This window comes from Chenopodium quinoa, unplaced genomic scaffold, assembly GCF_001683475.1.
Source record: "Chenopodium quinoa cultivar QQ74 unplaced genomic scaffold, ASM168347v1, whole genome shotgun sequence".
In the NCBI taxonomy this organism is placed as follows: Eukaryota; Viridiplantae; Streptophyta; class Magnoliopsida; order Caryophyllales; family Amaranthaceae; genus Chenopodium; species Chenopodium quinoa.
Genome location: NW_018742733.1, coordinates 3719895 through 3727241, shown reverse-complemented (window position 1 = coordinate 3727241; position 7347 = coordinate 3719895). Strand labels below are relative to the sequence as shown.

The 7347-nt window shown below is 35.5% G+C and overlaps 1 long non-coding RNA gene across 1 annotated transcript; it reads right to left on the bottom strand.

Annotated features, from left to right (window-relative positions):
* Positions 1-1194: 1194 nt before the first annotated feature.
* Positions 1195-6967, bottom strand: LOC110723909. The gene is made up of 2 exons (XR_002511790.1): positions 6621-6967; positions 1195-1440 (listed from the first exon to the last, which is right to left on the bottom strand). It is a non-coding gene; the product is annotated as an uncharacterized LOC110723909 (long non-coding RNA).
* Between the last annotated feature and the right edge of the window lie 380 nt (positions 6968-7347).

The following is a 7347-nucleotide window of genomic DNA, read 5'->3' as shown; positions in this document are numbered from 1 at the left end:
AATCAAAATTTTCTGAACTAATGTTCTCTTAGTTTATTGGGCCATCTTTATGAATAAGTGACTATGATTAAACTCCAAAAAGGAAATTATGTACCAAGGACCATTATTCCATTAATCCACCTTTTGACTTTTGAATGCATATTAAATTTGTATCCATCATAGAATTTATGTACTCTTACGGGGCATTTGCCAATAGGGATATGGATGATGAGGATAAAAAGGTAGGATAAGGATAGAAAATTATTAGGTGAGATAAAGATAAAAATTATGATATACATTGTTTGAAATGAGTTGGGAATTAAATTGGAATAAGTAGCAAATTTATTTCAAATTTACTTAACTATCCTTACTAATTTTTCTCCTCTCTCCTCTTCCTTCCCTTTCATTAAGGGCAAATTTGTCTTTCACCTTTTAATTTTTATCCCAAAACCTTATACTTGCCCCCTATTATAGACATAGAGCCCCAATTTAGTCCCCATCCCTTTTATATGGGATAACTTGTATCCCTTCAAACAAACAAGGGATAATGGGACATGAGGGATCCTTACCCCACCAATAATCCCCGCAAACAAACATCTGGTGGCTTGGTGGCAACTTAGAAGAACTTTGTTCTCCTAAAGTTTCAGCCTACGGATTCGAATTGTACGGGGTTTTCACGGGTTGGGCCTGTTCTCATTGACTGAAGTCAGCTGAATTGAACTGAATTGAGCTAAACTGAACTGAGTTGAACTGAAATGAATATTTTATAAGAGAAGGAAATTAGGAGCTGAACTAAACTGAGCTGAGCTGAACTGAATTGAATTTCAACGTGAGAGAACAGACCCTAAGTCTACTAACAAGATTTAAGCACATAAGCAAAAGAATAAAACTGAGGTATTAAAAAAAATTATACTCATCTTCTTTCCCATTTTGTGTACCATATGACCGAAATGGGCCATGGCTAAAGATAACAAACTTAACCGGTGTAGTGGTTAAAGCTTGTGTTCCATGACATTAAGGTTATGGGATCAACCTCGTTAAAAAGAGCATTTTGGAATAGTTTCTTTTACTCTTTCCTCGCTTTCAAGAGCCTGAGTGGACTAGGAGCACCTTTGCAGCCCAACCCAACCAAAAAAAAGGTTGATGACTTCAAGTGCTATAGCCTAGCAATAATTGCAATTCTGATGGACAGAAGAATTAAGATGATAATAATAATGATCATAGTATCAATTTAGGGGATTTTATTACCCTTTGTAACGGTATTTGTTACTTGTACCTCATACCAAACTAATAGAAATGGAAACACTTATTTGTTTACGTTTGTTACATTATAAATTTCCATACCAAACACCCCCTAAGATCTACCTTTCCAGCAAATCGAAAGTTATGCCCGACATCAACTTTGGCATCACTTCATCTTCCCATTTGAGGTATCTAGATTTTTTATGCACCTCCCCATATCTATAGAAAATGGTGAACAAAAATTAACACGAACCGTTCAAGTATTAGCGCAAATGCCAGTCTGACAATCAAAGCATTCTAACACAAGAAGATTATCATTGAACTAAAAGCCAGAACAACATAAAATAATCAAATGAATGGATAGGAATGTTGATAGCAAGCCTCAGTGCAAATGAGAAGTTTACTATTGCCACTAAAATTTAAGAACTTCAGATAGATTATGGTCCATCCTACACAAGATTCAAACATAACTACTACTAACACAATATAATGCAAGAGACATGATTTATTAACACAAGATAGCAAAAACGTCACAGCCTTGGTTGTGTTAACTTCGGCTAAAAATGCTACTACATACACAATAAAAGACTTATAAGTCTACAATGTAGTGTGGGCATTTGCTCGAATATCCAAAATTTGCCATTCTAACACCACATTTTTCATCAGATAACCAAGATGTCACATTGAAAACATATCCTATTATCGAAATTTCATAGAGTTTGCCTAAACACTTGACTACAAGAGCTCAAACAACTTGAATATGGAGTATTCCATTCACAACAAGCAAATTTATATTTTATAAAGCTAATTAAAAACAGAGAACTACACTAACCAAGAAATTCTTTACTAGAAGAGATTTGATTTACCACAAACTAGGGAGCACAAACATAACATAGTGTTCATTATTAGCCAAAGCCAAAAATAGAGCTCCAGATACCCTATGATAACTAATTTTCAAGAGGTAGCAAAACCTGCAAGAGCTCGATTGACTTACAGTCTGAAAAACTACACAAATAACCATATAGACTCAAAACTCAAAAGGGTGACCATGGTAGCAATAGCTACAGTCTACAAGTGCTCTAATAAACTGATTAAACTCGAACATACTGCAAGATTAACAAGGTCAATTTAGCAGCAATAGCAACAATAGGAGCAATCTTTAAACTCTTTTCTACACCAAGAACAATAATCCTGCTTCCCAATTCTGTTATGACACCACCAGAGCATGTTTGACAAAGAGTTCATTTCATCGAAACTTTTCAGATTTCGGACCTTGTTCAATGCATTTTTTGAGTCAATTATAGCTTCCAATGCGTAAGCATAGCTCTTCCAATCATCACTAACATCCGTTCTTGCCAAAGACGGTGCCACCCAATCGATGACCTCTCTAATGTATCCAAGATCAGCAAACAGCATCTCAGTTAATGCAGGCATCAGTGGCTTAACTTGTAATCGTACCCTACATTCCCGGTTCCCAGCTGCAGTGCCCCACAGCTTATCTTCTCTCGTGTACTCCCAAACTATACCAACCATTTTATTCTTCTTAACAAATTCGCCCTCATACACCTCTCCACCTTCCTTGACATGCCACCAAGTCTTAGCTGCTTCGATCTCAAACGAAGCAAGTGTCGAGCCAATAGCCACAAGATGATCATCACCAAACACCCTACCCAACAGTGCAGCTGAGTAGTAAGCATTGATAGAAGCACTTGGATTTTCGGAATTCCGTTCATAATCATCATTCAAATTCCTAGTCCATGAGTGCAATTTATACACATCAAATGACCTAAGCTTAGTATACTTAGATTTCTCCCCTTTTCCCAAGCTCATATAAGAGGCTACCAATGCATACACTTCCCTCTTAAATTTCATCCCCCACTGAACATCAATTTTTGCAAGAACAGCAATTGAAAACACAAAATAACCCAATGCAAAAACATGATTATTGTAAAATCCAAACCCATAATCTGCCTTCGGATCAACAGAACCATGTTTTGATACAACTCCACCCCATTTCTCATCATATAAAAACCCATTTTTTTCAAATGAACCCACTAACCAAGGTTCAATTGAATCCCTCAAAAACTTCCTAATTGCTGGAATCACTTCCAAACAATTCACTTCTTCAGCAATCAAAGCCAATCTAGCAGCCCTAGAAACCTGCATTGAATAGCGATAAACATTTGTTGTCGAAATCGGGTTCGAATCTAAAGCCCCAACATCTTTCCATAATGCAGTAACAATTTCTGGGTAACTTTCTTCAGGAATTCCTCTAATTGAATGCCAAGAGATTGGAATATTATCAACCCTCAAATTCCACCGATTACCAACAATTCCAACTAAATCACCATCTATGCTTTTATACCTAAAATCATCAAGAACTTTAACTCCAGAATTATAAACTGATAGAAGCTTAACATGCAATGGATTTGCTAACATCAACAATTCACCCCACCCCTTTTTCTCCCATTTGTAATCCAAACTAAATGGGGTTGAAAAGACTGCTTCCCCATTTGTTGGATAACAAGTGTTGTGAAAATCAAGAATTTCCTCAAATTTGTTTGATTTTTCTTGAGGAATAACTGCAATTCTAACTACCCCAGAAAATGATTTTGAACTTTTGATATGGGTATTATCTTGTTTTTCCAGATTTAACTCAGAAGATGAGTAAACAACCCAAGTTTGATTGTTTTGAAGTTCGATTCTGTGTTTCGTTTGAGAAGAAGAAGAGCAGATAGTTTGAATTGCAGAATTCGTCGCAAATAAGAGAGGTAAAGGTCTAGAAACTTCTAGAGTGACATAAGGGCTTCCTCTTGCAAGCAAAAACCTAAAATCAGAACCCAAGAAATCAACAGTAACAGTCAAGTCACTGAACGATGAGACCAAATGAGGAGACGATTGTGAAGTGGAGACGGTGAAATCAGGGGTGAAATTCTGGGAAATGGAAGAAGACGACGAGGTGAGAGATGGGTAGGAGAGAGAAAGTGAGGAGAGAGAAAGTTTGACGAGATAAGGGTGGACGAAGATGGGTCGATCGCCATTTTTGAGGGTGAAATTGGTGAAGAAGGAAGTGGTGGGAAGAGCAGAGGAGAGGAGTTTTGGGGAGAAGAACTTAGATGGGTTAGGGGTAATGTTGGAATTAGCATGAGGGAAGACGAAATGAGAGGTTGAAGAAGATGATGGGGTTTCGAGTTTTGGTGGCATTGTTGTTAATGGAGGGAAGCAGAATTGAAAGGTTGAAGATGAAGGGGTTTCAATTGGTGGCAGTGCTGTGAATTTATTATGCAGTGTAAAATGAGAGGGTTTTAAGAATTACGGTGATGATGGTGTTTTGAATAGAATTTTGAATTTTAAAAGCTGAAAATTTGGGGGAAAAAGCCGAGTGAGGCCCCGTTTATCTCAACTACCTTTTTTATTTATCTTGAAAATAAAATACTCCCTTCGTTTCATAATGTTACTCCCATATACTATTTTGGGCGTTTCAAAAAAATCTACCCATATTGAATATATTTTATTTATAACTTGATTTTTTTTTTGAATTAATTGATTGTGTATTGATGACATGACTTTAAGTTAGGAAATTTTTACCTTAAATTATGCAATTATGATTATACTTTCCTAATGAAAAATCAAAAAAATTAAATAAGGTAAACTAATTATGAAATATGTTGTACTTTAAGAAGGAGGGAAACGCCGGCGCTGGCGTGAGAGAGGGATGGTTTGGGAGCCGGCACCGGCGTGAGGGAGGTTCGACGGCAGTGGTTAGGAGTTCGGCAGCAACCGGTGGGTGGTGGTAGGGAGGTTGTCGTTGTGTTTTTTTTTTCTTTTTTTTTAAATTTAGAATTTTCAACCCTAAAATTCTGATAATTTAAAAATAATTCAAAATTGAGATTATTTTGAGCGAACCGGTGAAAGTTGAGATTATTTTTATCAATTCCCCCCCCCCCCAAAAAAAAAAAAATTATGTCATTGTTATCAACTTAGATGGGTTAGGGGGTAATGTCGGAATTTGCATGAGGGAATTGAGAGGTTGAAGAAGATGAAGGGGTTTCGAGTTTTGGTGCCATTGTTGTTAATGGAGGTTTTGTAATTTTTTTAATTGTGTCAGAAAGTTTAGCAGATCAATGGTGTAAATTGAGAGGGTTTTTAAAAATTATGGTGATGATGGTGTTTTGAATAGAAAGTTGAACTTAAAAGAATATGAAAATTTAGGGGGGAAAACCTTTTTTTTTTTTTGTCTGGTATGTAGGAATGGCAATGGGTCCAAGACGGTAAGACCCGATTAGACTCGACCCATATTTTAGGGTTTGGGATAGACTGAATGGTCGAGTCTGGGTTAATTTAGACCTAGACATGACTCAGGTCCGACGCACAGACTTAAAGATATTTTTTTTTTTAAAAATAAAAAATTAAATAAGTCGTATATGATCTAGTTCCGAGAGTGAGGGATAACTCAAGTGGTTAGATCTTCCCTCCCGATTCAAGAAGATCATGTGATCGATTCTCACCCCTGCTCTTGTGGCTCTCTAAAAACACACACACACAAAAAAAAATAAAAAAAATAAAAAAATAGCTAATATAGTTTATTTATATGTATATAACCAATAATCCCAATCTCTTCGTTAGATCTAAAAATGTCACAAATGAACATTTATTTATCATGCACTTTTATAATGGCACTTTATAGTTTATACTACTCCATACACAGTGGCGGACCTAGAAATTTGACAATGGGGGACAATTTCGATAATTCAACTAACATCAACCTGTTTTTTTTTTAAAAAACGGGTACACAATACAAATGATTCGGGTACACAATACTAATAAGAAATAAACTAAATCACAAATTAATTCAAAAACATGATTTCATAAACATAATTACTCATAAACTAATTCTTTAATTTTTTATAATCTAAGATAAAAAAATTAGAAAAAAAAAAAAAAAAAAAAAAAAGAACAACCTGACATATAGAGGCGTTTCATTCACCTCAAATCATTTCCTATCTCCACAAATTAGTTTGTACGACTTTTTCCTTAAGCAATAAAATCAGCTAAGTATAAGATTTCAACAACAACAACAACAAAAGATTAAACACAAAAAAAGTTTATTTTGTCAATTGCCTAATACCTTCAAATCAATCTTGCAATTGGTAATAATTGGATTTATAAAATCTTATTCACACTGTACGAAATCACTATCAAATTCCAATCAAAATGTAACAAATTTATCATTTAAAAGCATCCAAAGTAATGAGAAAATATTAATGAAAAAATTAAAATCAACACACAATAACTTAGCTAAATTTGATATTTCCAACAAAAAAATCAACAAGAATTGTAAAATAAAGGTAATTATGCGTACATATAATAATCCAAAACCTAGGGTTTAGCAAACATACCAGAAACAGAGGGTTTTGACTGGGGTTTTCGTTATCCTCAGCTTGTTACTCCATTGAATTTTGAAGTACAAAAATTTTGATAGAGATAAACTAGGACTAAGTAGAATTCGTTTGTGATTTAATTTGCAGAATTTCAGAAATTTCTTCAGGTGTTGACGTCTTGACGGTAGTGGCGCTGTGGCGGTGTTGCGGCGAGAAATCCGACGGTCGGTGACTCGGTGGTGCCGTGCTCTTGCGGTGGTCGGTGGTGGGGATCTTCAATTTCTCTTAGGTTTTTGAATTTCAAAGCTTTTCTCTTTCCTCCCTTAATTTTCTGAAAATTTTTCTGAATTTCTCTTTCCTCCCTTTTTTCTGAATTTTTTTTTTCTCTTTCCTTCTCTTCAACCACGTGCTGCTGATTTTTTTTCTTTTTTTTTTTTATTTCTCTGATTTTTTTTTGAAAGTGGGGGACAATGGTCCCCCCTGTCGGGGTCCGCCACTGTCCATACATCTTCATATATAGTTTTCAGTCTTCAAGACATGTCTTAAAGCGTCTGTATACTTATTTTTGTACCCGTAAAATTATAAAATTTGGGAAAAATGGAATCTAAAAATTCAACCTTTGGCCGATCTGACAATAAAAATCCAACCTTCCATTAATCTCACAAAAATCTAACCTTTGCCCCCCTTCTTTGACTGATTCATTATCTGTTGATGACCGATTTTTGTAAGTTACGTGCCACGTGTC